Source organism: Pelobates fuscus, chromosome 5 (genome assembly GCF_036172605.1).
Source record: "Pelobates fuscus isolate aPelFus1 chromosome 5, aPelFus1.pri, whole genome shotgun sequence".
Lineage (NCBI taxonomy): Eukaryota > Metazoa > Chordata > Amphibia > Anura > Pelobatidae > Pelobates > Pelobates fuscus.
The window spans coordinates 13,989,632-14,006,692 of NC_086321.1; the positions used below are offsets into that span (position 1 = coordinate 13,989,632).

General features: G+C 46.7%; 1 protein-coding gene and 1 non-coding gene across 2 annotated transcripts in view; one reads left to right on the forward strand and one right to left on the reverse strand.

Moving 5' to 3' along the window:
• LHFPL2 (LHFPL tetraspan subfamily member 2) overlaps positions 1-17,061 on the forward strand; it is a 99,579-nt gene that overhangs the window by 40,382 nt on the left and 42,136 nt on the right. The window lies entirely within an intron of this gene.
• TRNAP-AGG (transfer RNA proline (anticodon AGG)) lies at positions 3,258-3,329 on the reverse strand. The gene has a single exon. It is a non-coding gene; the product is annotated as a tRNA-Pro (tRNA).

Here is a 17,061-nt window from a genome sequence, read left to right on the forward strand (position 1 = left end):
AAAAGGCGCACACACATTTTTCAGCAAGTTGAAGTGCTTTAGGGATTTGGAGTGTCCATTTAAGCTAAAGTTGTTTTGATGCCGATAAGATCCCTTTTAATTCACTATTCAGATGAGTTATGGGTTACACCAGCAGCCATATTTTTTTCCAAGTTAACTTCTGCATATTCTCCCAGCACATGTATTAAGCGAATCTGTCATTTACTCTACTTTGGGAGGAAACAGGACCAGTGTATATAATTCAAAGCAGCTGCTCGTTTTGTGCTATTGGCGCAGTCTGACCCCTTCTTAATGCTGGTACCTTTCCTGTACATCCCTACAATGCAGCCTTTGTGTTTATATTGTGTGTTCAGGAACTTCCATTATTTTCATACTCTCTGTATTGTGCAATGTCTGCAGGTTTCCTCGACTGAAAGCTACAGAGAACTCGGCTGCCCAGAGTTTAGTTAATATGCGTGTATTTATTTTATATTTTATTTTAGTAAAAAATCATTCCGTTGATATATCTTTTTGTGTCTTTGTGTGTTTGTAGTAAGTGTAGACTTGTTGGCTGTTTAGGTCAATTGGAATGTATACCTAAAGTGATCAAATGGTGTCCAGATATGGTCCCATTTCAATATGTAAAGGATGTAAACATGCTCCAAAGGTGTAAAGGGCACTCCAAACCACCGTAAACGCCGATGCTCTTATGCATAAAACTGCCTGTCTCGTCAGTGTCAAATCTGAAATGTAACTTTTTCATTTGACTTCCAAGATCATCCAGATTGCACATACATTGTGAACTAACACACCGTACACATTACTCCAGAGAGGAGAGCCCAACCTGCGGGTAAACACCAACATCAGTCAGGTGTCCACACTATGGAGTTGTAGTGATAGTGGTGGAAGTCTTGTCACCAAGTGTTAAACATTGTTCCAGTCCTTGTTTATCCCTTTATAGCTACGTTTTGTTTAGCCATTTTGAAATCTCTACTTCCAGCAGGATAATGTGCCCTCTGACCTGACTCACACCGAACAGGTTCAAGGAGCAATGCTGGAAGTTCACTTAGCACCAATGGCTGCACTCATTTCTACATTACGGGAAGTGTGAGGGAGAAGCGGTGTGATGTTGTGGAATCAGCATGAACGTTTATATTGGGCAGGGCTCCTTGGGTGCCTAAAGTCCATCAGGTCTAATGGATATAAAGCAGACGTTCCTGTTCCACTTTAGAAACATTGATTTTTATTCTTATTTATTTGGACATTGTTCATTTGCTGATAGCAGCAGCTGAGAGATGTAGGTAAGAAATGCAGGTAGGTGAGAGATGTAGGTGAGTAAGCGATGAAGGTAGATGAGAGATGTAGGTGGGTAAGAAATGTAGGTAGATGAGAGATGTAGGTTGGTAAGAAATGTAGGTAGGTGAGAGATGCAAGTAGGTGAAAGATGTTGGTGGAAAAGAGATGCAGGTAGGTAATATGTAGGTGGGTAAGAGAAGCAGGTAGGTAATATGTAGGTAAGTAAGAGATGCGGGTAGGTAAGATATATGTAGGTAAGAGATGTGGGAATTTGAGAGATGTAGGTGGGTGAGAGACGCGGGTATTTGAGAGCTGTAGGTGGATGAGAGATGTGGGTAGTTTAGAGACGTAGGTGGGTGAGAGATGTAGGTGGGTGAGTATGAGATGCGGGTAGGTGATAGATGTGAGTGGGTAAGAGATGCAGGTAGGTGAGAGATGTAGGTGGGTAAGAGACGTGGATAGATTAGAGATGTAGGTGGATGAGAAATGCGGATAGATTAGAGATGTAGGTGGTATGAGATGCGGGTAGGTGAGAGATGTAGGTGGGTAAGAGATGCAGGTAGATTAAAGGTATAGGTGGGTGAGAGATGCGGGTAGATTAGAGATGTAGGTGAGTGAGAGATGTGGGTAGATTAGAGATTTAGGTGGGTGAGAGATGCGGGAATTTAAACGATGTAGGTGGGTGAGAGATGCGGGTAGGTGATTATGAGATGCGGGTAGATTAGAGATTTAGGTAGGTGAGAGATGTAAGTGGGTAAGAGATGCGGGTAGATTAGAGATTTAGTTAAGTGAGAGATGCGCGTAGGTGAGTATGAGATGCGGGTAGATGAGAGATGTAGGTGGGTAAGAGACGCGGGTAGTTTAGAGATGTAGGTGGGTGAGAGATGCGGGTTTATGAGAGATGTAGGTGGGTAAGAGATGTGGGAATTTGAGAGATTTAGGTGGGTGAGAGATGCGGGTAGGTGAGAGATGTAGGTGGGTAAGAGACACAGGTATATGAGAGATGTAGGTGGGTGAGAGACTAGGGTATATGAGAGATGCGGGTGGGTGAGAGACGCGGGTATATGATAGATGTAGGTGGGTAAGAGATGCAGGTATAGGAGAGATGTAGGTGGGTAAGAGATGCGGGTAGGTGAGAGATGTAGGTGGGTAAGAGACACGTGTATATGAGAGATGTAGGTGGGTAAGAGACACGGGTATATTAAAGATGTAGGTGGGTAAGAGACGCAAGTATATTAAAGATGTAGGTGGGTAAGAGACGCGGGTATATTAAAGATGTAGGTGGGTTAGAGATGCGGGTATGAGAGATGTAGGTGGGTGAGAGATGCAGGTATAGGAGAGATGCGGGTGGGTGAGAGACGCGGGTATATGATAGATGTAGGTGGGTAAGAGATGCGGGTATATGAGAGATGTAGGTGGGTAAGAGACGCGGGTATATTAAAGATGTAGGTGGGTGAGAGATGCGGGTAGATTAGAGATGCGGGTAGATTAGAGATGCGGGTAGATTAGAGATTTATGTGGGTGAGAGATGCAGGTAGATTAGAGATGTAGGTGGGTGAGAGACGCGGGTATATGAGATGTAGGTGGGTAAGAGACGCAGGAATTTGAGAGATGTAGGTGAGTGAGAGACGCGGGTATAAGAGATGTAGGTGGGTGAGAGACGCGGGTATAAGAGATGTAGGTGGGTGAGAGACGCGGGTATAAGAGATGTAGGTGGGTGAGAGACGCGGGTATAAGAGATGTAGGTGGGTGAGAGACGCGGGTATAAGAGATTTTGATTAGAACACACTGGGTGGTAGCGGATGGTCGGCACAATAGGGCAGCGGGTGATGGGATTTTCTGTTGCTTCTTTTGAGCGGAGCTATTTCTTGATTCACACACTGTGCACCATTACTACAGAAACATAGAAACATAGAATGTGACAGCAGATAAGAACCATTCGGCCCATCTAGTCTGCCCAAAAAGAAAAACACCAAATGCTTGGGCTCGTCCGGGATTTGAACCCGGGACCTCTCGCACCCTAAGCGAGAATCATACCCCTAGACCAACGAGCCATTACGCTTCCTCTTCTTACAGCCCTGTGTACACCTGTGAAATCTATCACTGGAATCCAGATTTGTATTTATCTTATTTTTACACTGTTCACTGTTCTAAAGGAGGGTGTACCATGTAGTATCTTTAACCCTTTGAGTACAAGGGATTACACAAAGGATTGGGCCCATGGCTGGTACTCAAATGTCATGTAATTTACTTTACGTCATGGCTCTCCTTTCCTGGATATCCCTTTATGATATTATATTGGTAACATCTGATCTGTTAGAAGATTTCATTCCACAGAGACTGTCTGCTGTAATCTGTCATTCTACTGATAAAGTTATTCTCTGACTCATGTATAGCGCCACTAGGACTTTGTACGTAAAATCCAACCTACTGCAATTCCATGGGAAGTCCCGTCTGCCTTAGAAGACAAACTGTTCACTAATTGCTTTATTAAGTTAGGATTGTGTTACCTTTTTAAACATACAAACATACAATTAATTTAATAGTTTAAAAAGCTCTCATCTCATTTTCTTGGAATGCAAGTATTAACGCATTCTGATATATGGCGCAAGGAAGATGGAATGTGAAACGAGCTCTTTGTAAAATTAAACCTTGGCCTTAATACTGAAGGGTTGTCAAATTTACTGAACCCCATCCACGCTCTAAGCCTTGTGAACACAGGATGTCATTTATAGGTTGCGATATGTTATTGTATTTATACACATAAATCAATATTCGCCAGAACTTGGACCATATCGGTCTGGAAAGGGGTTTATTCTTTTATATTGAACTACAATTCCTATAATCCGCTGCAAGCCAGCATCTGGCAGAGCATTGTTTGAAGTGTAGTCCAACACCAAGTACATTGTCTGCTCATTTAATATTTAATTAAAATAAATGTCTCTAGCCAGCAGAGCACCGTCAAAGGGGCGTTATCAAACTTTGAAAATCATCTATAACTTGTGTTAATATTTTTTTTTTATTTCTTTCATATGAAGCTCTGTTCTCTTTTGAATTAAAGGACTACTAAAGGCGCCCAGACGTTTAACCCTTACATTGCAGGGTTCCTGACAACCACTAGAGGGTGCTTCAGCTACTATGAGGGAGTTTTACTTGGTCATGTGATGTGTGACATCATGCATTGCTTGAGGACATTGAACGTCATCGAGTGCAGCTTGTGGTCCAGATTGGCCCTCTATGAGAAGCATTGGATTGGACGATTATTAGACACGAGAGAGTTTCTAGATAAATAAAGCTATGATATCATACTGATACTCAATGTTAAAGGAACACTCCCAATATTGAAAAACAATAAACAATATTTGGTTTTATGTTTGCAATGTGTTTTTAAACCCTTTAGAAACCAGGTACTCCCACCCCCTCCCCCTCACCTCTCTCGACCCCCACTACCTAAAAATAAAGTTTATTTACTTTCTTCCCCCAGCGGTGAGTTCTCCCTCACCAGTACTCTGCTCTGTCCCCCAATGAGACTCTGTGATGATAGTCTCCCTTCCTCTCTTGGTGAAAATGCCAGTTGCTTTAAATGTGCCATTTTTATGCAGTGATTGCCCAATAATGTGTGTCTCCGAAGGGAGCGTTGGACTGATGCGTCCCTATAAAGGCTCTTACTATCTCTCTAAGGATCATTAACGTTGAGTGAACCAGGACGCCCTCCTGGCTGTTGGCTTGACATCTGGAGGCGTTCAAAACCCCATTCATAAAAGTGCAGATTTCTGTTAAATTCAGTAATTTTATGAATTAGGACAGGGGGGGTCACCTGTTCATCCCAAAAGCACCAGGGTCCGAAGTGTCTACTAAGCTTTTACTTCTATTACATTGTAATGAAAACATTGTTTGCCCTATCTTGTATTGTTGCAAATACTACTTTGTGTCAATCTTCAGAGCAGCAGGAAATTGCATAGTATATGCATGGAAAGTTAATATTAGTTGAGTATTCTACGTATTTCATACAGTTCATTCTGATAAGGACTATGCGTACAGGGAAGTTTTGTAAGTGGGGAGTTTGTAGAACTAATAACAGTAATGCCAATAATAGCCTCCTCGCTGTAAACTGGCATTTGGGCACCCATTACCCACCTGAATGCTGCCAGTTGATGCAGTGACCTATAGTTAGTTCCTCTGATGCCGTGCTACGTTGCCAGTGTCTGACTGTGCTTTCTGTGTCATTGGAGAGGGCTGTGTTATAGACACGGTTATTCCTGAATTGTAGCTCTGCTTTTCCCTCTTCTAATTAGATTTTGATTGTTAGGTTGCCATAACAGTAAGATAAACACATCCTACGACCTACGTGGCAGGAGACCAGCTTTTACATATGTTGTTGGACTGGCCTTTCATTTCTGTCATTGCACCTTTATTACTGTAAAATGCGGGGCGATACTGTGAGTGCAGTCTCGATGTCTACTCGATATGAACTGTGTCGCTAATGTGGATATCCATGTAAGAATTATTCAGGGAGCATTTTATATAAGCTACATTTAAAGTGCAATGATCCTGTCTCTATAACCCTGCAATGCAAAACATGTAGTTTTGTAGATTCTGTAATGTTTATATTGCAGGGTTAAATACAACATGACATCATGATACAAGCTGTGCTTCCCTCTCGCCTAGTGCGGTCTGTGACATCATGGTACAAGCTGTGCTTCCCTCTAGCCTAGTGCTGTCTGTGACATCATGATACAAGCTGTGCTTCCCTCTCGCCTAGTGCTGTCTGTGACATCATGGTACAAGCTGTGCTTCCCTCTCGCCTAGTGCTGTCTGTGACATCATGGTACAAGCTGTGCTTCCCTCTCGCCTAGTGCTGTCTGTGACATCATGGTACAAGCTGTGCTTCCCTCTCGCCTAGTGCTGTCTGTGACATCATGGTACAAGCTGTGCTTCCCTCTTGCCTAGTGCTGTCTGTGACATCATGGTACAAGCTGTGCTTCCCTCTCGCCTAGTGCTGTCTGTGACATCATGATACAAGCAGTGCTTCCCTCTCGCCTAGTGCTGTCTGTGACATCATGGTACAAGCTGTGCTTCCCTCTCGCCTAGTGCTGTCTGTGTGACATCATGAAACAAGCAGTGCTTCCCTCTCGCCTAGTGCGGTCTGTGACATCATGGTACAAGCAGTGCTTCCCTCTCGCCTAGTGCTGTCTGTGACATCATGGTACAAGCTGTGCTTCCCTCTCGCCTAGCGCTGTCTGTGACATCATGGTACAAGCAGTGCTTCCCTCTCGCCTAGTGCTGTCTGTGACATCATGATAAAAGCTGTGCTTCCCTCTCGCCTAGTGCGGTCTGTGACATCATGGTACAAGCAGTGCTTCCCTCTCGCCTAGTGCTGTCTGTGACATCATGGTACAAGCAGTGCTTCCCTCTCGCCTAGTGCTGTCTGTGACATCATGATACAAGCAGTGCTTCCCTCTCGCCTAGTGCTGTCTGTGACATCATGGTACAAGCAGTGCTTCCCTCTCGCCTAGTGCTGTCTGTGACATCATGACACACGCTGTGCTTCCCTCTCGCCTAGTGCGGTCTGTGACATCATGGTACAAGCAGTGCTTCCCTCTCGCCTAGTGCTGTCTGTGACATCATGGTACAAGCAGTGCTTCCCTCTCGCCTAGTGCTGTCTGTGTGACATCATGATACAAGCTGTGCTTCCCTCTCGCCTAGTGCGGTCTGTGACATCATGGTACAAGCAGTGCTTCCCTCTCGCCTAGTGCTGTCTGTGACATCATGGTACAAGCAGTGCTTCCCTCTCGCCTAGTGCTGTCTGTGACATCATGATACAAGCTGTGCTTCCCTCTCGCCTAGTGCGGTCTGTGACATCATGATACAAGCAGTGCTTCCCTCTCGCCTAGTGCTGTCTGTGACATCATGGTACAAGCAGTGCTTCCCTCTCGCCTAGTGCTGTCTGTGACATCATGATACAAGCTGTGCTTCCCTCTCGCCTAGTGCTGTATGTGACATCATGGTACAAGCAGTGCTTCCCTCTCGCCTAGTGCGGTCTGTGACATCATGGTACAAGCAGTGCTTCCCTCTCGCCTAGTGCGGTCTGTGACATCATGGTACAAGCAGTGCTTCCCTCTCGCCTAGTGCGGTCTGTGACATCATGGTACAAGCAGTGCTTCCCTCTCGCCTAGTGCTGTCTGTGACATCATGATACAAGCTGTGCTTCCCTCTCGCCTAGTGCGGTCTGTGACATCATGGCACAAGCTGTGCTTCCCTCTCGCCTAGCGCTGTCTGTGTGACATCATGATACAAGCAGTGCTTCCCTGTCGCCTAGCGCTGTCTGTATGACATCATGATACAAGCTGTGCTTCCCTCTCGCCTAGCGCTGTCTGTGTGACATCATGATATCAGCTGTGCTTCCCTGTCTCCTAGCGCTGTCTGTATGACATCATGATACAAGCTGTGCTTCCCTCTTGCCTAGCGCTGTTTGTGTGACATCATGATACAAGCAGTGCTTCCATCTCGCCTAGCGCTGTCTGTGTGACATCATGATACAAGCTGTGCTTCCCTCTCGCCTAGCGCTGTCTGTGTGACATCATGATATCAGCTGTGCTTCCCTGTCGCCTAGCGCTGTCTGTATGACATCATGATACAAGCTGTGCTTCCCTCTTGCCTACCGCTGTTTGTGTGACATCATGATACAAGCAGTGCTTCCATCTCGCCTAGCGCTGTCTGTGTGACATCATGATACAAGCTGTGCTTCCCTGTCGCCTAGCGCTGTCTGTATGACATCATGATACAAGCTGTGCTTCCCTCTTGCCTAGCGCTGTTTGTGTGACATCATGATACAAGCAGTGCTTCCATCTCGCCTAGCGCTGTCTGTATGACATCATGATACAAGCAGTGCTTCCCTCTCGCCTAGCGCTGTCTGTGTGACATCATAGTAAAAGCTGTGTTTCCCTCGCCGAGTGGTGTGTGCGCACCATACTAGTAATATTATTTTTCAGCAGGAAGTTGTAGTACAGCTGTTGTGTTCTCGGCTCTGTGTAATTTCATTGGCTATATATCACTGGAAGAAAATGTTTTGGTAATTCCCGTACTGGAGTATTGTAGACTGTTTATGGTTAAAGGGACTCTCCAGTGCCAGGAAAACAATCCGTTTTCCTGGCACTGCAGGTCCCCTCTCCCTCCCACCTCCCATCCCCGGTTGCTGAAGGGGTTAAAACCCCTTCAGTCACTTACCAGAGGCAGCGACATGTCCCACGTCGCTGTTTCTTCCTCCACCGCCGCTCCTCCCCTTCATTACTTCAGCCGGCGGGGGAGACTGATCCTGCCCGCCGGCTGAGGAGACCTAATGCGCATGCGCATTAGACCTCTCCATAGGAAAGCATTGAAAATGCTTTTCAATGCTTTCCTATGGGGATTTTAGTGACGCTGGAGGTCCTCAGACAGCGTGAGGACGTCCAGCGACGCTATAGCACAGATAATCTGTGCTATGATCCCGGAAGTGCCCTCTAGTGGCTGTCTAGTAGACAGCCACTAGGGGAGGACTTAACCCTGCAAGGTAATTATTGCAGTTTATAAAAACTGCAATAATTACAGTTGCAGGGTTAAGGGTAGTGGGAGTTGGCACCCAGACCACTCCAATGGGCAGAAGTGGTCTGGGTGTCTGGAGTGTCCCTTTAAAGACAAATCAACACCACCAGCTAAATATTCTGAAGGATAATTTGTTTTCAAACAATGTAACATTGTGCCATTCCTGTATTCAGTAACCGCAATCCATGACAAGTTCAATCATCTTCTAGCAAGTGTGAGTGTGTGTCTTTCCAGGAAACCTGAGCGGTGTGTGCGAACCAGTTACTGTTACTGTGACCCCCAGGCTGTGCTGCTCCACAAGGCATAGCTTCCTGGGGAGAGAGCGGAGGATCTGTATTGATTGGGTGAATGGGACAAATGGACATGCACTTCAAGGTGCAATCTGTGAGCTGCAAGGAAGCCGTTCCAGTTTCATATTCCAAATCCCTGTGATTAATAATGTGTAAGACATCGAGGTAACAGAGAGGGCTTGCTACGTAGCTGTGATTTGCAAACAATGAGGGTTATTCACTTAGTCACAAATACATTATAGATTGCACAAACTGTGAATCTTTTAATATTATACGCGGAATTCCAGTTTGAATAATTACTGAAGGCAACTGAAACTCGCACTGTTCAACTTAGGTTTGGAGATTTCTTTTTGTCTGCTTTTTGCAATGTTTTTGCTAAATCTGCAATATTCTAGGTACCATAAACACTACACTACAGCTCTCTATATGGGCTTCCGTGCCAGGAGTTCCCTGACGCCATCCCATGAGAAGTAGTCATAACATCAGTCATGTACATTGCGCATCCAGGGACCCAGGTGAGTGTCAAACCAGCCACAAATAGTTTTATCTACATGCCATGGGACATCGCCAGGGGACTCCTGACACCATAACCTTTACAGAGGGCTGCAGTGCCTCCTTGTGGATAGGGTGGCCATTCACCCTCCATCATCATATACCCACCCTCCCACTGCCCAAGGCTGGACAGTATTGTCTTACTATTTTAATCAGCAAACACATGTTGCATAATGCAGGAACTATTCCTGGCTCCTGGTGTCAATGAGATCTCCTAATCTGATCACCCTTTAATTTCAATGGGAGTTACACTCAATGGCTCAGAGAGACCCATAGAGATTGTTATAGTGCCTGGAGTCACTAGGTGTTGTCCCTCCATTCTGTGTTAAACTGTGCTCGAGCAATTAAACACTTAATGAGGGTCCTGGCCTTCCATAACTCCGCCCCCACTGGAGGTGTGGCTAAGGCAGAGATTACACACTTCCTTCTAGTCATACCCATTCATACCAGCAATGGGTGCTGTGATAGGCTTGAAGCAGTGTTTCCTCAGTAGCCCAAGCAGCACAGAAGGCATGGGATGCTGTGGACTCGTTTTAAAAGTGTTTAAAGGAAATCTCCAGTGCCAGGAAAACAATCTGTTTTCCTGGCACTGCAGGTCCCCTCTCCCTCCCACGTCCCAATCCCCGGTTACTGAAGGGGTGAAAACCCCTTCAGTCACTTACCTGAGGCAGCGACTCGCTGCCTCCTCCTCTGCGCTGCTCCTCCTACGGCTTCCGTCGGCCGGTGGGCGAGACTGATCCCGCATTAGCATTAGCGCTCCCCATAGGAAAGCATTGAAAAATATTTTCAATGCTTTCCTATGGGGAATGAGCGACGCTGGAGGTCCTCACGCATAATCTGTGCTAAGTTCCCTCTAGTGGCTGTCTAGTAGACAGCCACTAGAGGTGGAGTTAACCCTGCAAGGTAATTATTGCAGTTTATAGAAAACTGCAATAATTACACTTGCAGGGTTAGGAGTAGTGGGAGTTGGCACCCAGACCACTCCAATGGGCAGAAGTGGTCTGGGTGCCTGGAGTGTCCCTTTAACACTGAATGGAAAGACGGTGTCTAACACTATAACCACTTCAATGAGATGAAGCAGTTACAGTGTCCCTTTAAGAAATACCACCATTAGTGCTGTCTGTTTCTTTGCCAGCAGTCTGGGTGGTCACCCTGCTTCCAATGTACAGCCCTAATTGTTCTATTAGGATCTGAAGGTGGGGGATGGGTTAAAGTGTTGAAAATCCTAAATCTTTTTACATCATGGGTAACTTTACATTTTTGTATTATTTGTTTTGTTTGTTGTTGTTTTGTTTTTTACCTGGTGTATCCTTACATCTTTAAAAACAAACCATAATTTGTTTAAAAGCAAACTCTCAATGTACTGTCTCTGAGATACTAACATCCCCTAATCTTTATTTATGCAGCCCCCTTGCAGTGCAGAGTGGGGGGACAGCAAATCCTAGCAGATTTGTTTATTTACGCAGGGATCACTGATTAAGTGAAACCTAGTCCTGTTACAGTGAGCGTATCAGTAACTTCCACCCAGTAAAGTAAACAGACCTTTTATTCTTGTATGTTGTGAAACCAAGGCAGACTATCCCTCTTTTACCATTAGCCGGCCTTTGACGTAAGCATTGAGTCGCACAGATCGCTCCTGTCACATCCAAAAACAGAAAAGGTTACAATAGTTTGCGGTTACCCAATACACAAACTGGCATTTTCAAATCAGTTGCTCTAGGATTCCAGATTTCTCTTATTGCCCTGCTACTAGCCAATGGGCAGGGCATGAAAGGGGCTGGTCTTTAGTTATTAGCTGGAGGAGAAAAATCAAATCAAGGCAGTTATGGATTATTTTTTGTTGTTGCTGTACATGTGTTCTGCATGTTTTTCATGTAAATGTTGCAGTACCTTGGTTTACAGTACCTGTATCAAATTCTCAAACTATCAGTGATATCGGTTAGTGTATCAAATTCTCACACTAGCAGTGATATCGGTTAGTGTATCAAATTCTAGAACTAGCAGTGATATCGGTTAGTGTATCAAATTCTCACACTAGCAGTGATATCGGTTAGTGTATCAAATTCTAGAACTAATAGTGATATCGGTTAGTGTATCAAATTCTAGAACTAGCAGTGATATCGGTTAGTGTATCAAATTCACGAACTAGCAGTGATATCGGTTAGTTTACCAAATTGTAGAACAAGCAGTGATATTGGTTAGTGTATCAAATTCTAGAACTAACAGTGATATCGGTTAGTGTATCAAATTCTAGAACTAGCAGTGATATCGGTAAGTGTATCAAATTCTAGAACTAGCAGTGATATCGGTTTGTGTTTAAAATTCTAGAACTAGCAGTGATATCAGTTAGCATATCAAATGCTCACACTAGCAGTGATATCAGTTAGTGTATCAATTTTTCACACTAGCAGTGATATCGTTTAGTGTATCCATTTTTCACACTAGCAGTCAAACTCTTCAATCGCTTGGTCTCTGTGACTCTGTCCTCTCATGGTTTTCCTCTTATCTCTCCCAACGCTCATTCAGTGTCTCCTTCTCTAATGATACCTCCTCCCCTCGCCCTGTCTCGGTTGGTGTCCCCCAAGGCTCCGTCCTTGGTCCCCTTCTATTTTCTCTTTATACTGCCTCTCTTGGCAAACTTATTACCTCTTTTGGATTCCACTACCACCTGTAACTATAAGATAAGGCCAGGGACTAATGAAAGTATTTAGAAAACTGGGCAGACTAGATGGGCCGAATGGTTCTTATCTGCCGTCACATTCTATGTTTCTATGTACGCTGATGACACCCAGCTATATCTCTCCTCCCCGGACCTCTCCCCTGCCGTCCTGCAACGTGTCACTGCTTGCCTTTCTTCCATCTCTGACTGGATGTCCTCCCGCTTTCTGAAACTCAATCTCTCAAAAACTGAGCTCCTTGTCTTTCCTCCTCCCAATACTGATCCTGCTCTTTCGCTCTCCCTTCAAGTTTGTGGTACCAACATCAGTCCATCCTTGCAAGCGCGCTGTCTTGGCGTCATACTTGACTCTGGTCTCACCTTTGAGCCTCACATCCAGCATGTTGCCAAATCCTGTAGATTTCATCTTAAAAACATAGCCCGCATCCGCCCCTTTCTTGCACCAGATACTACCAAGGAGCTTGTCCATGCTCTAGTAATTTCCCGCATGGATTACTGTAACCCTCTCCTGATTGGTCTTCCCAAAAGCCGTACTGCACCCCTACAGTCCGTAATGAACGCTGCTGCTAGACTGATTTTCCTCTCTAGTCGTTTCTCTCACACCTCACCCCTCTGCCAGTCCTTACATTGGCTTCCTGTATGCTATAGGAGTCAATTCAATGTACTTACGCACACCTATAAAGCACTGAACAACTCTAGCCCCTCTTATATCTCCTCACAGATCCATAGGTATGTCCCTTCTCGGTCTCTCCGCTTTGCCCGTTGTAACGGAGAGCTGATTTCTCGCAGCTATTCTCCACTTTAGATCCAAGGAAGGCTCAGGAACAAGTCATTAGTAAATCCACAGCAGAGTTTCCAGCAGGTAAAAAGGTACAGCAATATCCCCACAGCACTCCCAATAACTGGACGACACACAGTTTCAGGAGTAGAACTGACAATCGTTTATTCCAAGGTTTCTTATAAAGCCTGCTCCCATGCAAGGGAGGGAACTACAGTAATTAGGACAGTAACCAATACCATTCTTGTTACCTCCCACACATCTCCTCCCCTCAGAGTGAGTCATAATCCCCTTAAGTTGTACAGTACTTTACCCCAAACTTGGATGTACCCCTAAACCATCACATATCCTTAATATCAGGGTACCGCTAGGTAGCCCTGATCTGGGTGAATATAATATCCAAAATTCACCCAGATCGGACCAGGGGTTCGGTAGTTACAGGCAGGTGAAGTTTGACCGACCGCGCACGAGTTGGTATCCGAAAAGGGTTCCATGAGAATGGGCCCTGCGGTCGGTCTCCGTTCGGCAGTTAAAACAGACATTTATAATTGCCATCCACATTTACATTCACCTAGATAGTGATTCCCTCATTCGGTACTTTATTACTACCGAATGGGGATTCGTTATGTTTCTCCGTTCGACAGTTACGGAGCTCTGGAGGTCTCAGCGGTGTTTGGTTGTTTGTGTGTCCGATTTGAGTTCCAGGCACTCGACGACCAAACACCGCTGGGATTTTCATGCGTAAGATGGCCGCCGCCACGTGTACGCATGCCGAATGGCGGCCACCCAGATACAATGTTAATGAGTCGGTTAACTTGCGGTTGGAAAGAATGTGAACTTTAATAGCTGGCACACTTCTCTCTGGGTGGTCCCTCCGTTCGGTAGTTTCCATAAGTATATATATTTCAACATAGGGAAAACATATACGAACACAGTCACACAGGCATTTTGCAGGACAGGCTCACTGCATTCCGCTACACTGCTCCCCCTTGCCCACAAGCCGGCATACACAGTCTGATCCCACACGGATCGGCTTGGGGATGACCGGGGTGCTCACGGATCATTTTTCCAGATCAGTTTGTCGCGACAACCCGTCGGCGTTTCCATTTTGCTTACCCGGGCGGTATTGAATGTTAAAGTCAAAAGGCTGCAGCGCCAAACTCCAGCGCAGCAGCCTGGCATTGTCCCCAGCCACCCGGTTCAGCCAGACTAACGGGTTGTGATCCGTGAGCAGCGAAAAAGCCTGTCCATACAAATAGGGTTGCAATTTCTTCAAGGCCCACACCACAGCCAGGCATTCCTTCTCGATGGCGGCGTAGCTTACTTCCCGGGGTAAAAGTTTGCGACTGATGTAAGCCACTGGATGTTCTCCGCCATCGGCCCCGACTTGGCTTAATACTGCCCCCAATCCAAACATAGAAGCGTCTGTGTGAACAAGAAAACGTTTAGTTGGATTGGGAGCGGCCAAGACAGGGGCATTAACAAGTGCATCTTTCAAGTGTTGGAATGCCTGCTCACACTCCGGGGTCCAGGTTACTTGGCGGGGAAGGTTTTTACGTGTCAGGTCCGTGAGGGGTTTGGCCAGGGCACTATAATTGGGGACAAATTTCCGGTAATACCCTGCTGTCCCTAGGAAGGCTAACACCTGGGTTTTAGTTGTCGGGGTAGGCCACTGTGATACTGCCTCTACTTTGGCGGGTTCCGGCTTCTGCTTACCACAGCCCACTCTGTGGCCCAGGTACTGTACCTCGGCCATCCCAATACTACATTTAGCTGGTTTTAGGGTCAAACCAGCCTCCCTGATCCTGTCTAGAACCGCTCCTATATGGGCCAAGTGCTCCTGCCAGGTATCGCTAAATATGGCAATATCATCGAGATATGCGCAGGTATAATCTTGGAACCCATCTAGGAGGCGGTCCACCATCCGCTGGAAGGTAGCCGGCGCGTTTTTCATCCCAAACGGCATGACCTTAAATTGGTACAGGCCGAATGGGGTGACAAAGGCGGACTTAGGGATGGCTTCCGGGGCCAAGGGAATCTGCCAATACCCTTTGCACAGATCAATCGTGGTAAGGTATTGTCCCCTGGCCATCCGGTCTAGTAACTCATCGATCCTAGGCATCGGGTATGCGTCGGATACGGTCTTCTCATTCAGTCTCCTGTAGTCCACGCAAAAACGGGTCGTGCCGTCCTGCTTTGGTACGAGGACCACTGGAGATGCCCAGGGACTATCTGAGGGCTCAATCACTCCTAACTGTATCATCTCCTCAATCTCTTTGCGCATATTCTCCCGGACCGCTTCAGGGATGCGGTAGGGGGTCTGACGCATGGGCAGTTGACCTGGGGTGTCTACTCGGTGGGTAGCCAGAGGGGTGTATCCAGGTACATTAGAAAAGGTCTCCTGCTTTTCCTGCAGTAGTTGTTGTACCTCGATACGCTCCTGTGGGCTCAACCGATCCCCCAATACGACGGCTCCTAAATCCCCAGCCAGCTGTCCATCTTCTAACAGATCGGGGAGGGGTAGGCTGTCGCTCGCTTCAGAGGTGGGGGCGCAGATAGCTGTCACCTCCTCTGAACGTTCCTGGTAAGGTTTCAGCATGTTCACATGGATCATGCGTCGCCCCCCATTCCCTGCGCAGTGGCCAATTATATATGTGGTGTCACATCGTTGTTCTACCACTTTATAAGGGCCTTGCCAGGCGGCCTGTAGCTTATCGTGTCGGACAGGTTTTAAAATTAAAACTTTCTGTCCGACCTGAAAGCTGCGGTCCCTGGCGCCCCTATCGTACCAGGTGCGCTGACGCGTCTGAGCTGCCTGTAGGTTTTCCTTTACCGTCTTGGTGAGTGCTTCCAGGCGATCTCGGAGGGCCAACACATATGGTACAATAGGGGTACCGTCCACGCTACGGTCTCCCTCCCAGTGCTCTCTAATCAAGTCTAGGGGTCCCCTTACCCTCCTCCCAAATAGCAGTTCAAAGGGGGAAAATCCTGTAGATTCCTGCGGCACCTCCCTGTACGCAAACAGTAAGTGTGGCAGGAATTTTTCCCAGTCTCGGTGAGTCTCGGCGAAGGTTCGTAGCATCTGTTTTAAGGTGCCATTGAACCGTTCGCAGAGCCCATTAGTCTGGGGGTGGTACGGAGCACTGATTATAGGTTTAATTTTACAGAACTTCCAGAGTTGTTGGGTAACCTCTGCCGTGAACTGAGTGCCCTGATCCGAGATGATCTCCCTGGGTAACCCCATCCGGGAGAAAATCTGCATCAGCGCCTCAGCCACCGTCTCTGCATGTATATTCGTTAAAGCTACCGCCTCGGGGTAGCGAGTGGCATAGTCCACTACGGTCAGGATGTACCGTTTGCCCGAGGGGCTAGGTTTCCGGAAGGGGCCTACAATATCTACGGCAACCCTATGAAAGGGTTCCTCAATTATGGGTAGGGGGTGCAGCCTCGCCTTACGCTTATCCCCCCTCTTTCCCACCCTCTGGCACGTGTCGCAGGTATTACAGTACCTGCGTACCTCCTGGCTAATCCCTGGCCAGAAGAAACTTTGGGTCAATCGATATCTGGTACGGCTGACCCCCAAATGTCCGGATAGCGGAATATCGTGCGCTATCCGGAGTAATTCGGTTCGGTACCTCTGAGGTACCACCAGCTGTCTTGTAGCAATGGGGTCTGACCCACCTATCTGTTTACTTGTTTCCCGGTACAATAACTGTCTGTCCCATACAAATCTTTCCCCCTCTGCCCCCGGTTGGATAGAGGTGACCTTGTCTCGGTATACCTGTAAGGTAGGGTCAGTGACTACCTCGGCTACAAACTCATCAGGAGGGGCCCAAGGGATACAGTCTAGGGAAGGGGAGGAATCTCTTACCTGGACCTCCGGCAGTGCGTTGTTTTGTTGGGTGCGG